We start from the raw sequence: 15,424 nt of genomic DNA, 5'->3' as shown, positions 1-15,424 counted from the left end.
GTCCCAACCTCAGTCCTTGTCTCGTATTACTACGCTGACTCTGGGCATGTTCTGACATTCCTGCAGTTGTCTTTGAACTTGCCGTTGGGGGCTTGCGCGTTGGCGCCTGGGGGCGCTGTCCAATAGGAGAGCGAATATTACTCTGGTCTGAACGCAGGTAAAGGGATATTCCGTGTATATATATAAATAATATACAAAGTATATCAAACGATACATATATATATTCAGTTTAATCTGGCCCTTCACAACAAGCGTCACTGTACAATCTCACTCTGTCGACAATAGCCCAAGTCTGTCTGCAAAGACCATTGAATTTACTATCAGTGACCAAACATCCAATTGTGCATCTAAACTAATCATACCATTTATAACAACAATATCGAATTACATTTTTTTCTTTTTTTTTTAAGCGTTTATCGCTTTTTGCTACTGGGCAGTCCAGTAGAGAGAGAGAGAGAGGAAGAGCAGGAGACAGAGTGGGGGGAAGACATTCGGCAAATGACGCCGGGTCCGGGAATCAAACCCGGGTCGGCGTGCCGCGACGCAGCGCGTTACATGGTTTGCCACTTGGGCGCCCGTCGAATTAACATTTATCATTTGTTAACATTCATTACTTATTCAAAATATATACAACATAATAATACTCTTATAATACATAAAGTGCCGCTATAGACAGACATCGTACCTTTCAGTATGGCGCCTCGCGCAAACTGAACGTAGAAAAGGCAACCCCTACACAGGGCGACGTCTGAATGAACCGGAAGGCAAAGCTCAACATTGAACTCTTTTAAAGTGACAGTTAATATAATGAGTCTTTAGTATAAATAAATCATAAACACAAGCGCAAACAGTATTCCTAACATTTGGTAACATAGGATTTGGTGACCTTTCAATCCCACAAAATAATAAACAATGTTCATTTAACACTTGTAAACACTTAAGAAAAGGACACTTTAACTTAAAGGAAGGAGGGGAAAAAAGGTCACTTTAAGGAAAGAACTGTTGTGGTTCTTGTATAGTATAGTTAGTAATAGCAAGTATAGCATAGGGATATAGAGTAAAACTGTATATTGTATAGTAGTGTACATAGGACCCAGTGCCAGTGTCTATTTTATTATCTTCTACTTATTTTATTTACTATTGTATTCTTGCACAATCGAAGCGGGCATGGCCACCCTCATTTCACTGTATGCCCTGGTATGTATGTGATGAATAAACCTCTTGAATCTTGAATCTCTTGAATCTTGAATCTTGAATCTCAAAAATAAGTGCCCCTTTCTCTATGTTACATAGATAAATGCTGTTTGACGATCAGAATGATCATAACTTGCTTGGGTTAGCTTGGTTGTTTGGAGTGAATGTATATAGTCATTCCACCATCAAATGTTTATGATGGAATATTATTCTTTTCATGCATAATTTAGCCAAAAATGCTAATACAATCGTTAGCAACGATGTTACACTCAAACAAACATCTTCCCGTGGCTGTGATATCCTGTTACATGCTGCACCCACTGACCTATGGCTGCACCCTATGTTCACAATAAACAACAGTGGTTTGTTATTCAGGATGTACTATCTGGTTGGTGGGATTAAGTATACTTATCTCCCTGTTCAAGGACAAGCAATACTAACAGGCCTAAACAATTCCTTATATCTCCGCATCATGCTAATCCTGGGGAGCATGGGCGGGATGCCTACGGAATAAGCCTGACTGTAGTGATGTGCAGCTGCTGAGCCTGGTGTTGAGAGATGAGGTCACTTAGGATACAGTATCTCTCCTCAGGACACAAATAATTAACAAAACAATTTCTGATTCTGGGGGTAGGGCAGTGCCACATTTTGATAACCTTTATAACCATGGTCCTAAATCAGAACAACTAATACGACGGCCATGAACTAATACTTATCATGGAGGATTCTATCCAGCTGCCACAACGCCCAGGAACACCCGAGACACACTCTGCTCTGGACACAAATTGAAAAGGTGGAGACGTGGTTGGAACCATCGGATAATTACAGTGAACTTTTGTAAGTGCCGAAAAGCAACATCTGAGCGTTACTCGTTCTCTCGACATATGGTACTCCACTGGAGCTTTTCATCCCATATGCTGTGGTGCCCTGGAAAACATGTTGTTTCAGGCAGTAAATATCGTTTGCTTCTCAGCGAATCAAGAGGTGCCTTCAGATAAAGGAGTCCATAAAAAAAGAAACAGCCAATAAAACACATGTTTTTCTAACCTGTGCTTTCCTTCAGCTGCACAAATGTGAATATGTATTATATTATAATACTATATAATATAGTATTAATGCTGTATATACTGTATCTATTTGTATTTATAAATTTTTACCATTTATATATACAGTATGTAAGGGATAATGTATAGCTACGAGGTCATTGTCGCAAAATAATTGACCGACACGGAGTTTAGAACACCGAGGCGCCTCGCCGAGGTGTTTTAAACGTAGTGAAGGTCAATTATTTTGCGACAATGACCGAGTATAGGCTATACATTATCCCGCTTATTACATGGCTAACTTACTAACAATATACCTAATTCATTTTACACCATCGACAAGACGAGATCAAATGCAGACGCAGTTCTGTTCTGTCGCTCCGCGCTGTCATCGCCGGCAGCCGGCAGGTCTGTGGTCTGATTGCACTGATGAATGAGTGCAGCTGTGCATATGCTGAGCAGCTTTCATGACTGCACTGATGTAGTGTGTGTCGGTGGGCTTGATTGCTACAGCTGCGCACAGCGGTCATTATTGCTCGGCAGAGGTCCGTTATCGAGTAATAACGGACCTCTGACGAGCGCTATTGACCAATCACAATCAAGCATTTCGGCTAATGTTAAAACGACATGTAATAAATATATATATTAGTGCTGTCAGGCGATTAAAAAAATGTATCTAATTACAGGATTTGTAATTAATTAATCTAATTAATCGCATTTTAATCGCATAACCATTTTATGCTTGATATTCTATATTCTATAATCATATTTCAAATTGCATGTGTCCGGATGGCAGAATTCAGTACTGTATCTACAAAACCTTCTGTTTAATCATCTTCCATTTATTAATTTGCTTAGACTTTTCAGGTCTGGTCAATTTTAGCATGGTGTTATTCACAGTCAAAGATACATTTATTTTTTTATTGATATTCTCATTTGGTTCATTACAATTTACTCAAGCCTAGTAACAGACACAGTATTTCTGACACTGGGAATACATTCCCTGAGATCCATAGATGTCCCTAGAATCAGATACCAAGAACATGCAAATGTACCATATTAAAAAAAAGTCTGTAAATGTGTATTCTACGTTCTTATGGAATGAATGAGATACAAAAAAATATGTAATTATTAGATATATATTTTTTTTTTAGTTAATTTTCATAATGCGATAATCTGAAAGATGACCATGGGAGACATGTTCCACAAACTGTTGGGCTCAGTCACACACACACACACACACACACACACACACACACACACACACACACACACACACACACACACACACACACACACACACACACACACACACACACACACACACACACACACACACACACACACACACACACACACACACACACACATATATATGTGTCTGTAGATGCCTGCATATAATCCTTTTTACATATCTGTAGATACGATATCTGTACATATCCCTTACCTACTCTTACTAGTATATGCTGCTGGCCAGTATGACTTACTACCATAGTGTCTTTATACCTGTATCATTGTACATATTAATACTACAACTCTGTACATACAACTGCACTATTACTCATTAGTACTAATCTATATATGTTATACCCAGTTTAATCACCTGTACATTGTATATTACTATTGCACTTTACTCTTACATTTGCTCTGGTTGGATGCCAGACCTCTTTTCGTTGTACTGTACTGTATAATGAAAATACATTTGAATCTAATCTACAGTAATCTAATAAAAAAAACATGAATCCTCTGAAAGCTTAAAACAGACTTGTATGGTTCTTTGAAGGCTCCAACAGTTGCATCAGTTGTTGCACTCATCACCCGGTCGGTTCATCATTCTGTAGTGCGTCGCACAAGGCAGGCCGACAGCTGAATGTTCATGTAATTATTAATCCCACGTGGGCGTCACGGTTGTTTGTGTGCTGCGTTACAATGTCTACCTATTATAGGGTCCAGGGATCTGTAGCGATAATGATTTTTGATCAAACCGCCTCCGGAGGCGACCATGAAACTTCAAAGGGCTGCTTGTTGCTTCAGATCTCACAACTTTGCTGGATTCATTTTCCCTCGTCTTTTCGACCTTGCTGCGTTCTTATTGGAGGGGGGGGGGGGGGGTAAGAATGCGAGGTCACACACAGCGTCTGAAATCGTATCGCGACAGAAGGCTGCCCCCGGTACACGCTTCAGTTGCTCATTTGTGGTCTGTGCTCAAGTAAAACACAGGTATATATGTATAATAAAACATAATATAATACATATAGAATAGGGGGAGATAATGACTCTTTTTCCAGTGGAACCTAAGGTGCCGCTACACGTTCTAAATGCACCGGAACAGTCGGCATGTGTGAAGTTGTAATTCAGTGCATGTTGCATTATAAGTACTGATAATGAAAAGATGTAAATCTGATTAATGGTGTCGGAAGAAACCAGATCCATTTACACTTCCTCACACGCGCCTTGTATCGTCCAATGACGTTGCATACAGTGAGTGAACAAACGTTTCATTAAAATTGAATCCCCCCGCCGGTTTCATTGTGGTCCTTTGCGCCGCCCGGCTCTATCACCGACAAGGTCTATCTCTCACACTAAAATAACTGAATTACTGACACGGGGAACGACTAGACTATGGATTCTATCACTATCGCCATGGCAACATGATGAGCCCGGGAGCATGAGCTGCCAGTTTGATATTGCAGTCTCTGAGCTTCAGCTCGCTCTTGTTGAGCGGAGAGGAGTTCAAGGCATTGTATTCTCTAGGAATGGGGGGTGAAAAGGCTTGCAGGAAATATGATATGAAATATGAGACCAGGCCCAAGTTTCCCCATATAATCTGATTCCAACCTGGAGTATTTAAAGGCTTTTCAAAGATATTTATTCTACTGAAATTTACTTTATATAAAGTCTATAATTATACAAAAGCAGAAATCGTCCAAAAATTATTACTAGTTTTGAGTTATTGCTCCCAAAGTAAGGAAAATGCGATCCTGTGAGATCATGTACTGGTCATACGATTTTCTTTCAACCATCTCAGTAATCTTTTAGCACTCAAAACCCAAAACTCATAAACAAGAAAAGAAGAAAAATCATAGCAAATTTTGGGAAAATGTAAAATTTACAACCTAAAAGTCCATTTGGTCCAGCCCACTGATCTGAACAAGAGAGAAGAGTTTGTGTGTGTGTGTCCCCCCCCAATCTGTGATGTCACACCAGTGACCAGTCCTTAGATCCTTTCATTGGTCCTCATTCTCGAAAATGTTCGTAAGTACCTTTGTAAATATCTTGGTGAAAATTCCTCCACCGGATTCCTGAACGCGTGAAGTTGTCTTCGTAAGTGGGCAAAATGTTCGCAGTTGTGCTCTGCTGAATGAAGTACGTCACTCATTCTTAAACTGGAAGCACATTCTCGTACACCCTAATTTGCATACAGACACGCCCTGTCAGCTCCTTATATACAGTATGTTAGTAACACAGTAGCCATCCAACACTGGGCTGTGTGCAGAGCTCTTGAAAGAAATGGCTAAGCGAAGGACACGAATGGCGCACCTGTCGCGAAGTGCAGGGTAAACTTTACATGTGCGGAGGTGGAGGTGCTGTTGTTGGGGGTACAACAATGGTGAGAAATCCTACTCAGTAGTGTGAGTACTGGGTACAGGGGTACCCAAAAAATGGGGGCATGGACCTCGTTAACTGGAGAGGTCAATGTGGTGTTGGCGGTAGAGTGCACAGTGGCTGAGGTCAAGCGAAAGTGGGCCGACGTCAAGTCTTGAGTCCAAGAGGCGCATCGCCATACACCGGCGAGACATGCTGGCCACTGGAGGAGGAACAGCATGCCCTGGGCTGTCCGAGGTGGACCAGCGCGTCCAGGCGATCGTGGGCTTGGCGGCAGTGTCGGGTGTGCCAGCTGCTGAGGACATGGAGCCGGGCCTGGGGCACCAATCCCGTGTTTTCGGCAGCTGTGTCACCAGGGGTGTAAAGTATACTTGAGTAATTGTACTTCGTTACAATACTTAAGTACTGTTTTGGGGGATTTGTACTTTACTCGAATATTATTAGGTTTGTATACTTGTACTTTTACTCAATTACATTTCAGATAAAAAAAAACATACTTTTTACTCCTTACATTTAAAATGCAGACCTACAAAGTACAAAGTACAAATCTCGCAGGTCAATTTTACTTAGTATATTTGTTTCTCTGGCCGAACTAACGTTAACGTTAATCCTGCAGCCGCACTTTATTTAAAAACAGCCAATCAAATCCCCATCAATGGAAAATTAACCCGCCCATACCCATGCTGAATGGTCCTTGTGCAAGACTAGAACGTGGGGATCTTTGATTAAACACCTGCTATCAGAAGAATAGACAGTCAGAAAAAAGGTTTTTACTTTTACTTTTTAGTATAGTACAAGTAGAAACTTTTTTACTTTTATTCAAGTGTTTTTAGCCAGATACTCTGACTTTTATTTGAGTACGATTTTGAGACGGTACCCATACTTTCACTTAAGTATAATTTCTGGGTACTTTTTACACCCCTGTGTGTCACCCATCACATCTCACGTTGCATCTCCCCTTGTGTTAGTGGAGACTGAAACGGACGGTAAGCGTGTCTCCCACAATGTATATCCAATTGAAACATGTGCCATTGCAGTGCGCCAAGCAACCCCCACAAATTAATCACCCTAATTTATTCACAGATTAAACGGATTGGGAGGCAGAGCCGTCCACCAGTGCTGCCCCCCCAGCCCGACGCGGTGCACCCCCAGCCCTACTGTCCACCAGGGCTGCCACGCCTGCACCTTGTGCCAGTGCCGACCTGTTCCAAGCGATGCTGGATGGCCAGCATTCGGGCGATCACGTATGCTTCCCTGACACCCTTGTTTGAGTATTACCGATGTGATGTGTTTATTAGTTCTTGAGAAAAATTGTAAACTGTATCAAAGAATAGTGCCAAGTCAAACTCATGTTAAAAGGCTTTATTCGTCCTACATCCTTGCAATTAATTGCTGTCGGACATGGACAGCGTGTCTGTTGTCCGGCTCCAGGAATGGGTCAGGACGCACATCCTGGTGAGGTGGTTGTTGAGGTGGCTGGAGGGGTAGTGTAACACCACCTTTCATGGCAATGTTGTGCAGGACGCAGCAGGCCATGATTATCCTACACACCTGAATGACCACAATTAATGACATGCAGCAAATGACTGTATTGGCCTGAGGTGGCTGCTCTAATGTTTTAGCGTGACTGAAACACAATTTCTCAGCTGTTGCCTTCATACACACCATATCCGGTTTGTATAGCAGCGTGCCACCTGCTGCGTCCAAACTCTGGTGCACGCCAATACATCGAGACATAGTCGTATTTATTAGCATTATAATTATTTTATTCCACGGATGTCTGTCGTATCTAAGTGAGGGCAATCCCCAAGGAAGAAAGTCTCTCCGACTTACAACTGCCTTTTCGAGTTCGTAAATCCTATGAATTTACAATATGAAGCCGTTTGAGAATGCCGAATAAGTACGTAAATTGAGTTACGAAGGAATCCCTTGGTAACTTTCACGTATGTTAGTTCAAGAATGAGGACCATTGTTCGTAAACATTTTGGCAGTGGAAAGACAACAGACTACAATAGTTTTACCAGGTAAGAAATGCCACTGAAGCCCCAATTTTTTACCATACATGTAGAGTATTCTTTACATACAGTACATACTTGCTCTGCAATCTGCAGTACATACTTGCTCATCAATATTTTTTATCGGCAGATGGAAAACAAGCTATTTGGAACTTAGAATATAGCTCTGTTTTACTCGTGTTCACAGCCATTACCAATCTAAACAAACCGTTCACAACCACAAAAGCAAATACAATTTAATACTTAATTGGGGTTTTCTAACGTGTGCTCTTCTATCAAGATCTCATTCAAAGAGAATGAGAAAAATTCTCCATTATGAACCATTTCCTATACTCAATCTATACCAACATCTACTGCCTACAACTGACATACACTCACTCACTCACTCACTCACTCACTCACTCACTCACTCACTCACTCACTCACTCACTCACTCACTCACTCACTCACTCACTCACTCACTCACTCACTCACTCACTCACTCACTCACTCACTCACTCACTCACTCACTCACTCACTCACTCACTCACTCACTCACTCACTCACTCACTCACTCACTCACTCACTCACTCACTCACTCACTCACTCACTCACTCACTCACTCACTCACTCACTCACTCACTCACTCACTCACTCACTCACTCACTCACTCACTCACTCACTCACTCACTCACTCACTCACTCACTCACTCACTCACTCACTCACTCACTCACTCACTCACTCACTCACTCACTCACTCACTCACTCACTCACTCACTCACACACACACACACACACACACACACACACACACACACACACACACACACACACACAACTCATATAGTTAAATTATATATATATATATATATATATATATATATATATATATATATATATATATATATATATATATATATATATATATATATATATATATATATATATATATATATATAAGATGAAATAGCCTAAAACTCAATTTTACTTAACCTAGCCCGGACACAATAACAAGAACAAACTGTGAATAACCTAGTGAGAAATAAGATGGCCGAGGATGAGGATGGAGCTTCTCTGGGAGAAACTCTGAACCGCAATGGAATCTCTCTGGGAGGGAGGGCCTCAGAAACACCCGTAAGGAAATCAACACAGAACTGAGGGTGGAGATCTCCAACCTTTACAAGGAGCTGGGACAAAAAATAGAGGCTATGCGCTTGGAAATGACAATACGTTTGGAAAGCCTGCACCAAGAAATTGGAGTGGAAATGAGAAACATTGGACACGGTCAAATCCAAGTGATTAAACAAACCGAGATGACATAAGTCAAGTCAAGTCAAGTCAAGTCAAGTCAAGTCAAGAGTTTTATTTGTCACGGCATACAAGTATACAATGAAAGCGGGTGTATGCCCTTGAACCCATTCAACAGTTGCTGCAGATTGAAGGGGCGAGGATGAAAGAGTTGAAGCGGCTAAAGGATACTATTTCCGATCTTGAGAGCAGGAGTAGGCGGCAAAACCTGAGGTTTATCTGTGTCTATGGAGGAGATTTTGGGGGCTGAGAATTTCCCCTCCCCAGTGTCGATTGCACGTATAGTTCACTAGCGCCAAAGCCCAAAAAAAGAGAACGACCTAGACCCATAATCGCCCCAGATGCATTACTAGGCACAAAAAGAGAGGATTATGGGCCTCGCCAGGGGGAAAGGTCCCCTCACCTTCCGGGGCACGACGGTCCACATTTACCCTGATCTACCGGTGGAGATAAGCAAGCTCAGGGCTACTTCCAATGCTGTGAAGGTGAAGCTCCGGGAGGAAGTGGGGTACAACCTTTTCTATCCCGCGGTCTTAGCTATCAACCTAAAGCAGCAGAGGACTTCTACCAGGCAGGGATATCTTCTACCAGGCAGGGATATCTTCTACCAGGCAGGGATATCTTCAGGCAGGGATCTCTTCTACCAGGCAGGGATATCTTCAGGCAGGGATATCTTCTACCAGGTAGGGATATCTTCTACCAGGCAGGGATATCTCTGCAATAGGATGGATGAATCATCATCCATGGTTTGTTTTTGTCTGTCATCTTTTATTATTATTATTATTATTATTATTATTATTATTATTATTATTATTATTATTATTATTATTATTATTATTATTATTATTATTATTATTATTATTATTATTATTATTATTATTATTATTATTATTATTATTATTATTATTATTATTATTATTATTATTATTATTATTATTATTATTATTATTATTATTATTATTATTATTATTATTATTATTATTATTATTATTATTATTATTATTATTATTATTATTATTATTATTATTATTATTATTATTATTATTATTATTATTATTATTATTATTATTATTATTATTATTATTATTATTATTATTATTATTATTATTATTATTATATATTTTTTTTGTAAACTGGGAAAATCTAGGAAAAGGTGACTGTGGCACATTCACGCCTGGGAGCTGCCCACTACAACCAGTCTTCTGCTGTTAGCTGCTGAGCAGAAAACCCCAGATATGTTGGGGATTAAGTGCATAACTATAGCTAGGTGTACAGTACAATGCTTTTCCTCCTGCCAATAGGGAGGTGTAGCGTCGTCATTGTTACGTCATTGTTGTTTCCGGACGGATCTTTCACACCTACAGTAGCCAACCCCCCTCACAAGTTCCCAAATGGGCCTATTTGAACTATAGGAGAGGAAGATTGATTGATTGATTGAAAACATTATTAACAGATTGCAGAATGGGTACAATACAGTATGGCTTAATACAAACAACTGCTAAGAGGGTGTATGGGTGCTAAGCTGGGCATTGCTGAAAGCACTTGAATGTCCGCAGTCAACCTTCCCTGGGCAAATGAAAGGATTTGAAATTGGGTGCAGCCCTTGATTTAGATTGCCCATGGGGATTTCACTGGCCTTTCAGAAACTGATATTTATTGCAGCAGTAAAATATAAATGCAGCTGCCCACCACTATGTAATCTAAATCTCACTTTGATGCATACATTCAGACACACATGGTATGAGAGAATTGTCTGTGCTAATGTATACTTTTGTTCTAAGGCATAAAAACAACACACAAATATGAATTCTTAAACTGTAACTGAAATACAATTTTGATACCCACTATTCTTCGTTAGAGCATGTATGACCAACACATGCTTTTTCCTCATTTTGTTTTATGACAATATTTATAATTTTGATGTGTTTTTCGGTTAATTGTTTGTATTTTTACACTGAGAGATCCTTTGGTTTGGTTGTGTCAAGAAGGAATAATGGTGATTTGATCTGCCGTCACTGTTGACAGTTGATCGTCAAAGTTTAAATGATGACATCCAGTGACATCACAGGAGAATAATTCTGCAGTAGTGGAGTAACACATAGCCTGGACCCATCCGCCAGAATTTTCAGCTTGTTCTGCTATTTGCCGTAATTCTGTCAGAGTGATTCGGCTGAACTGAATCCTTGCACTCTGGTTAGATGCCAACTTGTTTTCATTGTACTGTACTTGTGCTGTACGATGACAATACATTTGAATCTAATCTAATCTAAAATTAGCAGGAGTTGGAGATTCAGGGGGCTGGATCCGAGCTACTAACACACGAGAGATAGTATGTAATAGAATAGCATAGCATAGAAAGGTATGAACCTTGGAATTATGTAAACATCCATCATGTAAACATAACATCATTTTTTATTGTCCTTTGAATAAGAACATTTATCCTGCTTTCATTTCAGGCGGATGATAAATTGAGTCGCATTCCCCTTTAAGGAATAGCACAGGATTTCTCCTCATGGGACTGAATCATTTTCATTCAGCGATTGCCTGCTGGGGTAATGGTGGTTTTGCTTGTCATTCTATGTCACTCTAGATTGTCCCAATGGGTCTCCGTAGTGATCTACGACAAGCGGAAGCCGCGCGTCATGTTGTCATTCAGGCACGATATATTGTACTTTTGACAAGAACACGTGTAGTAGTATGTAGTCCATCCATTGTGGAATGTGAGCGCTATTCCCTAATGGCGGAGGGGGCCGGGCGAGCCATATTAATCTCATGACGTGTTGGAAGCCGTGAAGTTACGATTGATTGATTGAACAATGTGGGAGATGTCATTGTGCATACAGATAATCCATACAGTGCTATAATATATTTAAGTGGGACACACTTAAATTGAGAGCTCGGACAACTTGAGTCCTTGACAAACCTAAAACAGCTCTTTGAAGTGTTGATGCTGAAATTATATTGATAGGGCTTTCTTTTCCTCCTTTTTACATTTTGATTCGAGGACTTGCTTGAAAACGCTGTGACAACGCTCGCCAGGACAAGCGATTTGCAGAGATTAAGTTTTAAGCTATAAGCGTTAAAACTACAAGTAGTTTATCCACTGGCAGCCAAATTCCTCCCCGTCTGATGAATTAATTCTAGATTACATGCGCTCATTACCGTAAACAAACACTGCATTAGCATCATATATGCAGATGACTTGGAATCATATTACTCAGCATGATGAATCACCATAGACAGGAGACGTGTCTGCATGAGCCAAGCGGTCGACTCCTCTTCAGGCTACACCTCCTGACGCATTGAAATCCAGCCATAGTTCCACTGAGTGCAGTCATTTGCAATGCATGTACTGTATACCCATTAAAGATGAATTAGTAAACCAATGTACCCATGCCACTTCTTTTGATCCTGTTTATGTTGCCGCAAATAGCACGTATCCTAACTTGTTCATTTTGCGGCATGGAACATGATGCAATTAGCTACGGTATATACACCCAGGACCCGATAGTTCACCCCATACGCCTGTTTCAGACTTCTCTGCCACAACCACACTTAAAAATAGATGACTTAATAAGAGATGTGTGGTGGTTCGCTTCGGTCCTCCTTGCAATTAGGTCTGAATGTGTATGTCCAGGATTTCCCTAAAGGTGAATGTTGTCAGACAGGAGCTTGACAGAACTATAGGGACACATTATAGTCAATGTTGTGGCACACATTATTTTTCCCTTTCCTTTTAATGATCTCTATTCAGTGACACTGTTGGGGAAATCGTCCAGAAGCTGAAAATGAACACAGTGTTACAGGAGAGAGCCACACAAAACACCATGAATTAAAAAAAATCACCAGAAACCAAGGCCCTGATTGCATTGTGTGGGCAAATTGTACAATTATTCGCTTCAGAGTTGTTAAAGCTAATGGCGTAGAGTGTTTAGTATGTGTGCGCAGTGGGGGTTGACTACCAAAAACAGACCATGAATTAGGCTGCAAACATGTAGCATCTGGCATAATTGTATCCACAATTGGTAGGCCAGTCTGTTGCACATGCAAATGCACACAAATTCTAGCGTAGTAGTTATTTTGTTTGTGTGGTATTTATGATATTTATTTTCCAGTTACAGTATCTCTTGAATTCTGATAGGACACAGTGTAAAATTTAGACTTGCTTTACTCGCATGAATTTGACTGCTTGACTCAGAATCTTTGTAAAATGGGCATGGTTTTGCCTTAACTTTGCAACACCTTTTTTTTTGAGAGAGAGAGAGAGAGAGAGAGAGAGAGAGAGAGAGAGAGAGAGAGAGAGAGAGAGAGAGAGATAGAGAGAGAGAGGTTCATATGGAGGTGAAACATCCCTTCACAGCAAAACCTTGGTAATGATCCAGAAATGGAGTCGATTTCAGGTATCAGCTGAGCTACTGTAGGAAGGTGTGGATATGCCAGTAAATATTGGCAGTGGTTGGCGATCAGTATATCCTTACATCATGTACAGTATGTTAACAGACTATCCATTATCTCCAAAATAATGTCAGGCATTACCATCTCAATCAGACCGTGGACCCACTTGCTGGCTCCTAGCTGTATAGGGAGGTGTAGTGGTTACGTCATTGTTATTTCCAGCCGGTCCACTTCGCTTGAAATTGCAATGTATTTCCAATGGACACATTTCTAAATCGTCTCGTGTAAAACAAATAAAGCATGAACATTGGCATGGTGTACCTTTCTGTGTGTATTCATCCACAATCTATAGCTCAACATGAAACAATTAGCAATTAATCATAAAATAATTACGTATCATTTTATTTCAACCAAAAATGCTTAAACAATAATGTTAGTGAAAGAAGGGAAGTCATTTTGTGCACAAATGGAAAGTTTGGAAAGAAGCCAATGTTCATGAGGCAGAATTATTACAATAGCCGATAATACATTTTTCCAATGATAAATCCCTATACGGATGGACCGTGCGGGAAACTACACCTCCTCTCCCAGTTCCTACTGCACACCTTGATGTCACTACTGTAGTGACTTTTCAATTGCAAATGCTTCAAGGACAGAAGTCCCCCCAGTCCATAGCCAGCTATATGTACAGTATGCTAATTACGACAGGACAGCTGTTTCGATTGCAAATCACTGGTGGCAACATTCATCTTGTCATGTCTCCTGTGTCCTATTGTCGTTGTCTCTGTGTGGGTGTGGGTACACTACAGTATGTACAGCTACGCTTTGCTCGCTTTATATCACAGCCAGGCAAATTAACATAGACGGAAATTAAGTTTAGATATCCGTCTCTGTCTGTGTACTGGGGACTGACATCTTGATTAGAACGTATAATTTGTTATTTTCACTCCAAGTCGCATTTGATTCATTCATCATGGCCAGCGCCCAGTAAACAGACAGATTGAACTATTGAGAGGTAATTCTCTGTTGACAACCTGTGGAGTTTGAGGACAAGGCAGGCTTTTCTTTACTTATCCCTCGAGTCACCTTTGTCGCAGTTCTGGTCAAAAAGCCCTTTTTTCACGTGTGTTTGTGGATAGCGTTGGCTAGATTTTATGTATATGCCAAAAGAGTAGCTCAGTATCACATCTTGGACTCACATTTTTAAAAACAATCACTATTAAGCATGTGAACAACAAGTGTCACACCTTTCACCCTAGTCGCAGAACTGGACAGGTTAGGGTTAGGGTTAGAGTTAGGTAACCCTAACCCCCTAACGAAGGGTTATGTATATAACCCAGTTCTATGAGTTATGGTGCGCTCAGCACCTGTCTGCATATATCTCGCTTCAGCGTATATACACTGAATAAAAAATTCCACCATGTACCTTTACATGCCAGCATTCATCTGGCCACACCCCCATCCGCTTACCTACATAAGCAGGGGTGGGGCCACACACTCATCTCCTTCCCAACAAATTTCACCACAATGAAAAATCAAGGGCCGCAGCGGCGTCCAGGTGCTGAGCGCACAATAACTCATAGAACTGGGTTATATACATAACCCTTCTTTCTATGTCGTTATGGCTTGCTCAGCACCTGTCTGCATAACAGGGGCTGAGCGGAGCCATAGCCCGACGAATGTACCCCGCTGAGGCCCCCCACAACCATCAGACCGGGAAGGACCGAGCCCCCCCGACCCTCCCTAATGGAGGATACCCCCCCTATTGGAGGTTCACGGGAGGGCGACGGATCCGACCGTGCGAAGAGGCACTCAAGCAACTCAACGCACAGGGTGAGCAGACCGTGGCTTGACCCCACGACTACACACACGCACAACCCGCA

The sequence above is a fragment of the Notolepis coatsorum genome (assembly GCF_963971535.1).
Source record: "Notolepis coatsorum genome assembly, chromosome: 12".
NCBI lineage: Eukaryota > Metazoa > Chordata > Actinopteri > Aulopiformes > Paralepididae > Notolepis > Notolepis coatsorum.
This window is presented reverse-complemented; position numbering follows the sequence as displayed.